This window comes from Oncorhynchus nerka, linkage group LG28, assembly GCF_034236695.1.
Source record: "Oncorhynchus nerka isolate Pitt River linkage group LG28, Oner_Uvic_2.0, whole genome shotgun sequence".
Taxonomy (NCBI): domain Eukaryota; kingdom Metazoa; phylum Chordata; class Actinopteri; order Salmoniformes; family Salmonidae; genus Oncorhynchus; species Oncorhynchus nerka.
The window spans coordinates 76,243,126-76,258,231 of record NC_088423.1 but is presented as its reverse complement, the minus strand read 5'-3'; positions in this window follow the sequence as shown (position 1 = coordinate 76,258,231).

The following is a 15,106-nucleotide window of genomic DNA, read 5'->3' as shown; positions in this document are numbered from 1 at the left end:
CTGGCCCCCCAATGGTGGAACAAACTCCCTCACGACGCCAGGACAGCGGAGTCAATCACCACCTTCCGGAGACACCTGAAACCCCACCTCTTTAAGGAATACCTAGGATAGGATAAAGTAATCCCTCTCACCCCCCCCCCCCCTTAAAAGATTTAGACGCACTACTGTTCCACTGGATGTCATAAGGTGAATGCACCAATTTGTAAGTCGCTCTGGATAAGAGCGTCTGCTAAATGACTTAAATGTAAATGTAAATGTAAATGTCTGTGAGTGCCAGAAATCCTGCTTGTTTGTAGGTGACCAAATGCTTATTTTCCACCATAATTTGCAAATGAATTCATCAAAAATCCTACAATATGATTTTCTGGATTTTTTTTCTCTCGTTTTGTCTGTCATAGTTGAAGTGTACCTATGATGAAAATTCCAGGCTTCTCTCATCTTTTCAAGTGGGAGAACTTGCACAATTGGTGGCTGACTAAATACTTTTTTGCCCCACTGTATCTGGTTATCCAATGCATTGCATAATAGCACTAACAGCTCTACACCAGTCTCAAACTCTGGTCTGAATAGGAGCATTACAGGTACACAATGTGCTAGAGATTAGGTCATTTATATGGGACCATGGACTGTACAAGAGTGATGGAGGGGAGGTGTATTTTCTTAAGGAGGTATGGAGAGAGACAGCGGAGAGATGGACATGCTATCAGAATGAGCAGAAGTGTCTATCTGGGGGAGGGCAATAGAAATCTGCCACGGGAGGCAGATGTGTCCAAATGTGACCTCCTCAGCAGACCCATCCAGCCCTAAAGACTATCTAATTGACTGGCTGGTCTTCCTCTTCCTCCCCCTTACCTCCTCCAAGTCCCTCTGGACTGCTGGATGGATGTTGTTGACTCCCAACTGATCAAGCCCCAATCACTGCTAATGAGAAAACGCTTAATGACCATAGAGTGCGTGTATTTGTGCGGGTGTATGTATTTGCGTGCTTGTGTTTGTGCACTGTTGCATGTCTGTGTTTGCACACACGTGTGCGATGTAATGTTCTGGGGTGAAGTTTAAGATGGGGCTTGGCCTAATACCCTGTACTATTCCACCACCCCTAACTTATGTTAATAAACCCCCTAGACCCCTACCCTCTACGCCATCCACCCCATCTCACCCCAACCATGGTGAGGCACAGCATATTCTGTACAGCTCATCAATCAGGATGAAATATCTGTTGATATCAGAGTCCCTTTCCTGTCTCTGGTTCAACAGGTTAATATCATGTACCTCAGAATACTACCCTTGGTTGAGATCAGCTAGCGATCATATACCAATCATTATGTGACAGTTATAAAACATTGCAATGGTTACAAAAACAAAATCCTATTACTAGACAAATTGTTCTGAACAAAATCTAGAAATTCACAAATGGGACAGTTCACCTCCACGTATGACAATCATGTGTCAACACCACTGGGTAACAGGCAGAGAGACCTCTGGGACAGTGTGTGTGTGGGGTGTGTAACTCCTCTGGAGGTACTGACTGTGGATCCTCTATGTTGCAGTGTTCTACTGTTCTATATCCAGCTCTCCCAGTGCTAGTGAATGCCTCTGCACGCCTCCACCCCACACTACACAGAGTCACCCTGGGAGGCCCACTGTCCTGGGGCTGGGGGGACCACCACAAATAATGCTCACCAGAACACGCAGAATCTTATTATGAAGTACTACATCAGTGTTGGAGAAAGAAAGAATTTGATTAACATAATCAGTGTCTATTTGTATCAAGAGAGAGATGACTTGACGAGAAATTAACCTCTATGTGCATAAGAGAGAGAGAGAGAGAGAGAGAGACAGAGAGACAGAGAGAGACAGAGAGAGAGAGAGAGAGAGAGAGAGGGAGAGAGAGAGAGAGGGAGAGAGAGAGAGAGAGAGAGAGAGAGAGAGAGAGAGAGAGAGAGAGATGGTGTGTGTGTATGTGGGGGGAGAAGGGGAGCTTCTCCCTCTTCCTCAACGAAGGTCTCTATCCCAGCAGATATATTTATATCGGTTTCAAATTGGAGTCATAGAAGTCGGTCTCTGACCACCAGAACCTAAGGAGACCCACAGGACTCCATCTAGCTCTCTTCTCTAGTTTGCTCAGTATCCCCATGAGGGAAAGGAACCAGACACCCATTAAAAAGACCCAGGACACCCAGTTAACAGCCACAGATACCCCCTTTCAGTGCTCCGGATCCCCCCCTTAAAATCCCTCATTCCCTGGATGATAGTGTGTCAACGTTGGTGGAGATCAGACAGCAGGCAGCTGGTGGCGGTGGAGGAGCAGCCTGCCCCCTCCTGCCACAGGAGAGATGGCTGAGAGGAGTCATCCATCACTGCCTGGTGCCTGCTTGTGTGAGGCCCATCCACACAGGGACCCATGGCTAATGATTGCCTGGCTGACTGGAGCTGGGGTTGGGGCTGAGGCTGGGGTTGAATCTTGGAGTTTGGAGCTGGAGCTAGGGCTGGGGTTGGAGTTGTGGCAAATCAACTGTTATTGGTCACATACACATGTTTAGCAGATGTTATTGTTATTTCTTGTTAACTATAGTTTTGGCAAGTCGGTTAGAACATCTACTTTGTGCATGACACAAGTAATTTTTCAAAACAATTGTTTACTAGTGGGTCAGAAGTTTAAATACACTAAGTTGACTGTGCCTCTAAACAGCTTGGAAAATTCCAGAAAATGATGTCATGGCTTTAGACGCTTCTGGGAGGCTAATTTACATAATTTTTTGTCAATTGGCGGTGTACCTGTGGATGTATTTCAAGGCCTGGTTCATTTCAAGGCCTGGTATTACAAGTCTGGTTCATCCTTGGGAGCAATTTCCAAATGCCCGAAGGTACCACGTTCATCTGTACAAACAATAGTACTCAAGTGCACACCATGGGACCACATAGCTGTCATACCGCTCAGGAAGGAGACGCGTTCTGTCTCCTAGAGATGAACGTACTTTGGTGCGAAAAGTGCAAATCAATCCCAGAACAACAGCAAAGGAACTTGTGAAGATGTTGGAGGAAACAGGTACAAAATTATCTATATCCACAGTCAAACGAGTCCTATATCGACATAACCTGAAAGACCGCTGAGCAAGAAAGAAGTCACTGCTCCAAAACCACCATAAAAAAGCCAGACTAAGGTTTGCTTTTTGGAGAAATGTCCTCTGGTCTGATGAAACATAAATATAACTTTTTGGCCATAATGACCATCGTTATATCTGGAGGAGAAAGGGGGAGGCTTGCAAGCCGAAGAACACCATCCCAACCGTGATGCGCAGGGGTGGCAGCATCATGTTGAGCCGGAACTTAAAGCTTGGAACTTAAAGCTTGGTCGCAAATGGGACTTCGAAATGAGCAATGACCCCAAGCATACTTCCAAAGTTGTGGCAAAATGGCTTAAGGACAAAAAAGTCAAGGTATTGGAGTGGCCATCAAAAAGCCCTGACCTCAATCCTATAGAAAATCTATGGGCAGAATTGAAAAGCGTGTGCGAGCAAGGAGGCCTACAAACCTGATTCAGTTACACTAGCTCTGTCATGAGGAATGGGTCAAATTCACCCAACTTATTGTGGGAAGCTTGTGGACGGCTACCTGAAACGTTTGACCCAAGTTTAACAATTTAAAGGCAATGCTACCAAATACTGATTGAGTGTATGTACACTTCAGACCCCAAATCATTTGCTCTACTATTATTCTGATATTTCACATTCTTAAAATAAAGTGGCGATCCCAACTGACCTAAGACAGGGAAGTTTTACTATGATTTAATGTCAAGAATCGTGAAAAACCGAATTTAAATGTATTTGGCTGAGGTGCATGTAAACTTCAGACTTCAACTGTACATATACACATACATATGAAATATGAAATATTAAAGTGACTAGTGTTGCATTATTAAAGTGTCCAGTGATTTCAAGTTTATGTATATAGGGCAGCAGCCTCTAAGGTGATAGTGATGGCTATTTAACAGTCTGATGGCATTGTGATAGAAGTTGTTTTTCAGTCTCTCTGTCCCAGTTTTGATGCACCTGTACTGACCTCACCTTCTGGATGATAGCGGGGTGAACAGACAGTGGCTCGGGTGGTTGTTGCAGTAAAGGTCCTAAGTATTTTCTAGATATGTGTTTGAGCCTGTGACTATTTCAGTAGAGTAGTCTACTCCACATATACTCTGGAGGGTTAAGCAGTGAGTGTCTCTTTTTGGAAGGTGTCCTGTTCCACTCCTCCACTGAGGCTGAGGATGGATGAGAGGCTGAGAGGCTGAGAGGCTGAGGGGCCGTGTATAGGGGGGAGGAGAAACTGGAGATTTATATCCTCCACTGACACGCGCTACTCTGTGTCTCATGTTAATGGAAAATGAGATGTTTAAGAGTCCAGGGGAGAAATACAGCTCTTCTTAAATCCTGCCTGTCAGCCTATGTAACAGCATCATAAGTATAGCCTAGCATGTTAATGCCATTAATGCCGGTAACATGTTACATTTTCGGCACAGTTTTAGCCCTCGATTTCTATATTTTACAGTCTTCTCAAAGCAGCTTACATAAAGCCTTATGAATGTCTAAGTCAGGTTACGTTCACTACATAGACTGAAAGTGGGCCCTAGTGCATCAGGCACATCCATTGCCAAGAGGCCTACAGTAGCCACAGTAAAGAAGAAAAGTCTCCTTCATGAATTTGAAGTCATTTGTATGCAACTAGAGACTTGCCATTTCAAACCAGATAAAATTCATGTTAACGGATACCCAGTGTATCGCCACTCAAACGCTGTCTTCCCCCTCACCACCCAAACACTGAAAGGTCTGCCAATGAAACACATTCACAAGGCTCTACCTAAGGTCTGCCGATGAAACACATTCACAAGGCTCTACCTAAGGTCTGCCAATGAAACACATTCACAAGGCTCTACCTAAGGTCTGCCAATGAAACACATTCACAAGGCTCTACCTAAGGTCTGCCGATGAAACACATTCACAAGGCTCTACCTATGGTCTGCCAATGAAACACATTCACAAGGCTCTACCTAAGGTCTGCCAATGAAACACATTCACAAGGCTCTACCTAAGGTCTGCCAATGAAACACATTCACAAGGCTCTACCTAAGGTCTGCCAATGAAACACATTCACAAGGCTCTACCTAAGGTCTGCCAATGAAACACATTCTACCAAGGCTCTACCAAGGCTCTACCTAAGGTCTATGGTCTGCCAATGAAACACATTCAGGCTCAAGGCTCTACCTAAGGTCTCACAAGGCTCTACCTAATGAAACACATTCACAAGGCTCTACCTAAGGTCTGCCAATGAAACACATTCACAAGGCTCTACCTAAGGTCTGTGGGGAAAATACGGGTCACAATCCAGTCTTATTTTCCCAGAGAGTCTGATTCATACTTATTGTCCAATCACAGCCACTCTTTGTTCGTCCGAGCTGACATTCCCAGAATGCCCACATGCCTCAGATGCCTCCCTCTTCCTTGTTTCTTCAAATCTGTATCTGTTTACTTTCTAAAGGGCTTTTTCTGCCCTCTTTTCTCGGCCCCAACGCCCAGACCTCTGTAGGAGGGGACTGGCTGGTGCCCTGCCACTGAGTACTAGGGCAGGGCACCAGTACTATGGCAGGGCACCAGTACTGAGTACTATGGCAGGGCACCAGTACTATGGCAGGGCACCAGTACTATGACAGGGCACCAGTACTATGGCAGGGCACCAGTACTATGGCAGGGCACCAGTACTATGGCAGGGCACCAGTACCGAGTACTATGGCAGGGCACCAGTACTATGGCAGGGCACAAGTACTGAGTACTATGGCAGGGCACCAGTACTATGGCAGGGCACCAGTACTATGGCAGGGCACAAGTACTGAGTACTATGGCAGGGCACCAGTACTATGGCAGGGCACCAGTACTATGGCAGGGCACCAGTACTATGGCAGGGCACCAGTACTATGGCAGGGCACCCATACTATGGCAGGGCACCCGTACTGAGTACTATGGCAGGGCACCAGTACTATGGCAGGGCACCAGTACTATGACAGGGCACCAGTACTATGGCAGAGCACCCGTACTGAGTACTATGGCAGGGCACCAGTACTATGGCAGGGCACCAGTACTATGACAGGGCACCCGTACTGAGTACTATGGCAGGGCACCAGTACTATGGCAGGGCACCAGTACTATGGCAGGGCACCAGTACTATGACAGGGCACCAGTACTATGGCAGGGCACCAGTAGTATGGCAGGGCACCAGTACTATGGCAGGGCACCAGTACCGAGTACTATGGCAGGGCACCAGTACTGTGGCAGGGCACCAGTACTATGGCAGGGCACCAGTACTATGGCAGGGCACAAGTACTGAGTACTATGGCAGGGCACCAGTACTATTGCAGGTCACCAGTACTGAGTACTATGGTACTATAAGGTGTATCTTTGTCCCTTGCACACTATGATTGAACCTAGTGTATCTAGCTAATATAAGCGAAGTTTCTCTCATAATGTCAGTATCAAGATTTGCCTCAATACAGGCATGTACATTTTAATACATGTTCTACTGCTCTCCCCTAGATAGACCCTTCTGCTCAGTCTGAGAGCATGTCCATCTCTATCCGTCTCTCTCCAATATGCTTCTGTCATGTCAGAGGCCATTTATTCTAGGACCCATAAAACACACCAGTTATGTCATCACTAATGGCTAACCCTTCCATCACCACCACCAAGCCTGCAATGACAAGCCTGGAGATGCTTATCACCGGACGGCCCTGTTGACCACGCTCTCCCCCCACTAACGCCCCAACCCACCCAGACTAAACCCAGAAACCCTAAAGACCTAAATCAACAGTAGGGCAGATAAACGCAGGCCTGTAGAAACCACCACAGCCTCCCTTCTTGAACACAAAACCCCAATGGCCTGCCTGTCCATGTTAGAGAATGCATTAGGATTTCCTCCAGGAAAGGATGAGTATTCTGTTAGCTAATCCTGGTTCTGTGGTTTTAGCTGGCTAAGCCAGGCTCTAAATCAGGGTAAGAGTTAGCATCGTGGGGCTGTCACAGAGGAAGAGGTTGATTCTGGGAGAAAGATTCACTGTCGGAATTTTTTGCTGGTAATTCTAATAACTTGTTATAATAGCAAGAGTATCACTGCAAATTGTTTACTTCAGCCAACATATGGTTGCACATGACACAAATAATAAGTCTAGCAATTAATTTAAGTATTATTTTTTTCATATTTTTTCCAACTTTTTTCCATTCTGGGACAGTTTTTTGTCACTATTCAAGCAGTATTTAGTAAGCGATTTGTAATGTTATAGCCTGCAGATTATGCTGTTTGTACAGCACACAAAGCCTCCCTATTAAATCTCAAACAGAACAGCCCATATCATGTCTTCCCCTGCCTGGCACTCCTCAGAGATACACTCTGCCTCTCATATCTGGTCTGGATGGGGCCCAAAATCCTGCGGCAAACCCAAATGTGTGTAACAAGATCTGGACCCCGAGACGCACGCCTGCCACAACAAATTGGCCTCATGTATAGAGGGAGAAAAGAAGAGAGAGTGGAGGAAGGGATGGAGAGGGGGAGGCTAGTGAAGATGTAAGCTAGCGGAGGGAGGTAATCTTAGAGCTGCCGTGGCCTGGAGGGGCCCTGCCCCCTGTTGCTCCAGCGTTTGGCCCCGGCTCAAATCACAGCCCCTGTGAAGACAAACATCACGTCTGCTTCGATTAGCCTTGCTGCACAGCGCTCCTCTCCTGGTAGGCAGAGCAAAGAGTGGGGGAGCATGGCAGGCAGCAGAGCCTCTCTCTGTGTGTAGAGAGAGAGAGTGGAGCTCCCTTTCTGTTTTCTCTATTTCAAAGTGAATCTTTCTCAAACCTGTACTTAGATTCACTCACACATATACTTTGCAGTGGCGTGAGTTGAAGGTGTTTTCAAACAGTGTGGAATCAGGTGAGTATAGCTCCTAGTAATAATATAACTGTACTAGCTAAGTCAGTTATTTTCACAGGGGCTCTGTGTTTCATGGATCTGCCGTTAGGGGCCACAGGGGGATAGGGGGGTTACTGTACCCATTGAGGTTTGGGTGGTGCTGATTATTTTACTGCATGTTTAGAACAGCTCCAAACCAAATTGGCCTTTTGGGGCAAATTTGGCTACCTTTTTTGGCATATCCCTAGTAGCGTGCTTTCAAACTGACACGCGCACACACACACACACACACACACACACACACACACACACACACACACACACACACACACACACACACACACACACACACACAAATTACCTTTCTCTCTTTATTTCTTCTCCCTCTCTGTGTTTTCCTGTTTCTGTCTGGCAGCATGTGTGATTGTGAGGTGTATGTGTCCCAGGAAGGTGAAGCAGCGCTGCCTGCAAATGTACTGTTTCCCTGTAAATCACAGCTTTCTCTTGTCTGCCGTCCAACACACATCCACCTCCACCGTATAATGTTTTCATTTCCCTGGCCATGTTTTCTCTACAATAAAGGTGCGACTGAAATCGCTTGTCCACCTGCCAAAAGAATTACAGCAGCATTGAGAAGTACCGTCTGGATGGCATTGATTTTTGTGTATTTCTTTCCCTCCATCCCACTCTCTCTCTAGTTTTTATTTTACTTCAGACTTATTTATTTAATCATTATGTGGTGCTAATTGGCCTCTGCTTCCTGTTCCCTTCATTTCAGGGGGAAAAGAAAAGGGGGCTAGAAAAACCTCAGTCAGAGTGGGACTGCATGTGGAGAAACGGACAGGGTGCACACAGACAGGGTGCACACAGACAGGGTGCACACAGAGAGGGTGCACACAGACAGGGTGCACACAGACAGGGTGCACACAGAGAGGGTCCACACAGAGAGGGTGCACACAGAGAGGGTGCACACAGAGAGGGTGCACACAGACAGGGTGCACACAGAGAGGGTGCACACAGAGAGGGTCCACACAGACAGGGTGCACACAGAGAGGGTGCACACAGACAGGGTGCACACAGACAGGGTGCACACAGAGAGGGTGCACACAGACAGGGTGCACACAGACAGGGTGCACACAGAGAGGGTGCACACAGAGAGGGTGCACACAGAGAGGGTCCACACAGACAGGATGCACACAGACAGGGTGCACACAGAGAGGGTGCACACAGAGAGGGTCCACACAGAGAGGGTGCACACAGAGAGGGTGCACACAGAGAGGGTGCACACAGAGAGGGTGCACACAGAGAGGGTGCACACAGAGAGGGTCCACACAGACAGGATGCACACAGACAGGGTGCACACAGAGAGGGTGCACACAGAGAGGGTCCACACAGAGAGGGTGCACACAGAGAGGGTGCACACAGAGAGGGTCCACACAGAGAGGGTGCACCCAGAGAGGGTGCACACAGAGAGGGTCCACACAGAGAGGGTGCACCATGCCAAGGCTGCCCTCAGCAGCCAGCCTGGTCAACAGGCAGCTAGAGATCAACAGAACTGGTCAAAGGGGGTGCAAGCACACGTCATCGACTTTAAGTCCATGAGGTGAATCCATTCATCCCTTCATCCATTCAACCATCCATCTGTCCATTAATCCATCCATCAGTCCCACAATGTCACGCTTCATCCCCTCACAGCAGTAGTGTCACCAATCACTAACTGCTCTTTATTTGACCTAGATCATGCACCCTTTGCTCACAGATATGAGACACATCTCTAGATCTGGTTCCTATGAACCTCACCCTGATCTACAAATAAGGGAAATCCTGCCACAGAAAGTGTGGGCTATCATTTGAGTGCTTGCCTGCTGTTAGGTGATAAGAAAGCCTCTTCAGCGAAGTACACATCACATCTCCACCTCACTGAGCTGGGTCAGGTCAACTACCAAGCACAGGAAATTAGTAATCCATTTGGATTTATTTGGTTTCAAAGACATACAACAATATGTGCATACAACAATATGTGCAATGTTGACCCAGAGGATAGCACTTCAAAGTATTAATTAAAACACTTGTTTTCAAGTATAGAGCATATACATACATTTATATTGACATTCTAAAAAGTGGCACTGATCCCTAACATAGGAAAAAAGCTATATTCAGTGGGCTACAAAATTACTTGCACCCCTGACTGGCAATGCAATATAACAATATAATTATAGAGATAAACTCAAAATACCAACATGTGAGAAATACTGTACTTTATTAATGTTTTAATGGAACCCACCAAAATCATTTATTGATTTAATTAAAAATCAATGTCCTCCAAATCAAGGTTTCACAATTAATGGCACCCTTAAAGATGATTGTAAATAACATCTATAAAAATTAAAACAGGAATTAAATTCCACTAATTTAAGTGTATCTAAGTCTTAATGAACTATATTGAGCCATTACATCACTTCCTGTTTCATTAGGGTATAAAAATGAGGTAATACGCATGCAATATCCCTTTGTCATCCAACAACATGAAGAAAACAAAAGAACTGGCAGTTCAAAAGAGACAGATGGTCGTAGACCATCATAAATATGGTAATGGCTACAAGAAGATGAACAAACAATTGAATATACCACTGAGCACTGTCAGGGCAATTATTATAAAATTAAAAAGATATGGAACAATTGAAAACCTCACGGGTAGAGGACGCAAATTAATTTTGCCCTCCAGGATAGGGAGGAGGATGGTGAGAGAAGCAACAAAACCCCCAAGAATCACTGTGAAATAATTGCAGGCTTTGTTGGCGTCTTGGGGTCACCAGGTTTCAAAAAGCACCATCAGACGGCACCACAACCACAGGCTCTTTGGAAGGGTTGCCAGAAGAAAGCCTTTTCTGACCCCAAGACACAGACGCAAACGCTTGGAGATTGCCAAACGTCATTTATGACTGAAAGAAGGTGCTCTGGTCAGATGAGACCAAAATTTAACATTTTGGTCAGATACAGCATCGGCATGTTTGGCGTCGAAACAGAGATGGATACAAGGAGAGGCACCTCATACCCACTGTGAAATATGGTGGTGTGATGCTCTGGGGCTGTTTTAATTCCAGAGATCCAGGCACTGGTTAAGATTGACGGCATAATGAATTCCACCAAGTATCAGGCAATTTTGACTGACCATCTGGCTGCCTCTGCCAGAAGGCTGGGACTTGGCCGTAGGTGGACTTTCCAACAAAACAATGACCCAAAACAAACCTAAAGATCCACACAGAAATGGTTCTGTGTCAACAAAATCAATGATCTGCCATGACCATCTCAGTGGCCGGACCTCAATCCAATGGAAAACCTGTGGGCTGAGTTGAAGAGGGCAGTTGATAAGCGCAAACCCAAGAATGTGAAGGATCTTGAAAGGATCTCCACTGAGGAATGGTCCAAAATCCTTAACCTTGTCAAACATTACCGGAAAAGACTCCATGCTGTTATCCTTACCAGAGGAGGTTGCACTAAGTACTAAATGAGGAGTGTCAATAATTATGAAACCTTGATTTTGGAGAAATGTATTTTGTAGAGGTGAGGTGACCAGCAGTCGGGGTCATAATGTTAGAGGACTTTGTAGAGCTGCATTGGTCACCTCAGATGACAATCAGGTTGACTTTGACTATTGATCCTTCTGGCACAATACAGACGTGTTGTTGTAACAGACACAAACTATAAACCATAATAAATCAGTGATAGCTCAATGAAACCAAATAGAGATGAGTCATTCCTTGTTCTTAATTCCTTAGTGTTGTGTCATTTATTTTACGTTTGTCTTTTCATGGTCCAGGGGTGAAGGGATATGTTTGGAAATGACCCAGATTGATGGAAACAACTATAAAGTACCACTGTAGTCATTTGACTGTCTCAAAGGCAAACTGTCAGTACATTCTTCTATGAATTAAAGGGATTTTAATGGAGGGATATCTTTGCCCAACCAATCTAGTTTTATTGTGCGAGTATTAAAGACTTTGATTGAGTTTGAGAAACAAATCATATTGTTTGGTGATAATGGGCTTACACACGTGTACATACCCACATAAACCTCAGCATCTGTACAAACGTGACATTCTCATCGACTGTCTCATACTGTTAGCATACTGTTAACCTGGTTGACACTAAACTACACACCATATGAAATCGCTATAGTACACATCACATCACAGTGGTAGAACACCCCACGTGTATCATTATACACTGTATATGGTTCAGTGTACCAGTGCCAGGGTGATTTGGGTTTGGATTACAGTGTTGCTCACCCTGTTGTTAACTTTTATTTTCCCGTCCATAAACCCCCCCCACCCCCACACTGCCCCTCCCCCAACCCCTTTGGTCCCCCCAGCCCTCCGGCCATGATCGGTCTAAACAGGATCAGAAGAACCAGAGTTGGCCATGGATAAAAGAAACATCCCTTCCATTCAGGCGTGACACTGCAGTCTAAGGGCTCATAAAAAATACTTTTATATCATAAACGTTAGTGTTCGTGTGGCCCTCATAAGCCTTGGTTTTCGCAAGTCAAGCAATGAACTTTCAATTATACTGTATACCGGCTGTCCAATTTGTGACACTCCTTTATTACGGAGATCCAGAGATATGGCTGTCCTCTGTCAAATGACCCCTTGCAAGTCAATGGCTCACTTGATTATCCCCATTTTGACACCATTGTAGCGATACTTGGAAGCAATTTACTCAAAAAGTAGTTGGGAAGCCATCAAACCACCCATCTAATGTATATCTAAATTTGCTTAAAGCTAATCAACAAAAATGTACAATGTGATTTTTAATTTAAATGAGTTAGGATTTGTATTTCTTAACATAACACACAGCAAAACGTTTGAGGGGACTTCCACTGGGTTTTCATAGTGTTGAACATGCTGCCATATATAGTCACACTGTCATGTTTTGGGTTACAAGGTTTTTGTCCACAAGGCAAATCTGCACTCTGTGTGGCTCCAAATGACTGTTTAACCTCAAAGTGGCTTCTTTCTCAGCCACAGAATGACTGCCTGGTCAACTGAAACACTTCAGCTTTCTGTTATTCATCACAATGGCGATATTATCTTTACTGGAATGACAAAGCCGGCGCTTTGTAGCATAGTGGATATGCTCACCATCATCTACTAAAAGAGGTTTGCTGTCACATTCAGTATTCTCATTATGTCCTGAAGACACACACTGAGACAGTATCATATCTGGAGTGGGTTTACAGAGTAGTGAAAGATAAATAGCCAAATTGACACATTGTGCATTATGAAATTCAACCCACAATGCAAAGTACAGGTTTTTCAGCATTTTCATTCAGCCTCCCAAAAGACTGCATCCCTCCTTGAAGCAGTTTTTCCTCTTTCTCTCTCTCTCTTTCACGCACTCCCACACACACACACACACACACACACACACACACACACACACACACACACACACACACACAGACACACACACACACACACACACACACACACACACACACACACACACACACACACACACACACACACACACACACACACACATACATACATACACACACACCACAGGCCTTGATGGTGTTAATTAATCATTTGTGACTGTGAGCATGCCAACTGAGCTATATTACAGCCAAATGGGCCAGAGCACATCCCAAAAAAACCAACTTGCGTACATACACTCACACACAATGTGTGCTCATCTTCTAACTAACAGATACGTGTGCATGAACCATTCACAGACACTTAAACATTACACACACAAGCATGAGGAATTGCACACACACACACACACACACACACACACACACACACACACACACACACACACACACACACACACACACACACACACACACAAAAGCTTTACCACACCACAGTGCCTTGCAAAAGTATTCATCCTCCTTGGCGTTTTTCCTATTTTGTTGCATTACAACCTGTAATTTAAATGGATGTTTATTTGGATTTCATGTAATGGACATACACAAAATAGTCCAAATTGGTGAAGTGAAATGGAAAAAATAACTTGTTTCAAAATATTTAAAAAAAAACGAGTGGTGGTGCGTGGTGGTGCGTGCAATGAAGCCCCTAAATAAGATCTGGTGCAACCAATTACCTTCAGAAGTCACATAATTAGTTAAATAAAGTCCACCTGTGTGCAATCTAAGTGTCACATGATCTCAGTATACATATACCTGTTGACCCCAGAGTCTGCTACACCACTAAACAAGGGGCACCACCAAGCAAGCGTGAAGACCAAGGAGATCCTCAAACAGGTCAGGGATACAGTTCTGGAGAAGTACAGATCAGGGTTAGATTATTAAAAAATATCCAAAACATTGAACATCGCATGGAGCACCATCAAATCCATTATTAAAAAATGTAAAGAATATGGCACCACAACAAATCTGCCAATAGAGGGCCGCACACTAAAACTCACAGACCGGGCAAGGAGGGTATTAATCAGAGAGGCAACAAAGAGACCAAAGCTTACCCTGAAGGAGCTGCAACGCTCCACAGCAGAGAAAGGAGTATCTGTCCATAGGACCACTTTAACCTCTTGGATTTAGGGGGCGCTATTTTAATCTTTGGATGAAAAACGTTCCCGTTTTTAACAAGATATTATGTCACGAAAAGATGCTCGACTATGCATACAATTGACAGCTTTGGAAAGAAGACACTCTGACGTTTCCAAAACTGCAAAGATGTTGTCTGTGAGTGCCACAGAACTGATGTTACAGGCAAAACCCAGATAAAAATCCAACCAGGAAGTGCCGCATTTTTTTAAACTGCCTCATGCCAATGACTCCTTATATGGCTGTGAATGAGCTACGAATGAGCTTATGTTTTCCACGTTTTCCCCAAGGTGTCTACAGCATTGTGACGTCTTTTTAGGCATTTCCATTGAAGAATGGCTGTAAGGGACCATATATAGCATGTGTCTCCCGCAGAAAATCTTGCGTAAAATACTGAGGTAGCCATTTTTCCAATCGCTTCTTATGAGAAACCAATTGCCTCGAAGGATATATTATCGAATATATATGTTAAAAACACCTTGAGGATGGATCCTAAACAACATTTGCCGTGTTTCTGTCGATATTATGGAGCAAATTTTGAAAAAAAGTTTGGCGTTATAGTTGCAGCATTTTCCGGTCGATTTCTCAGCCAAGCATGAT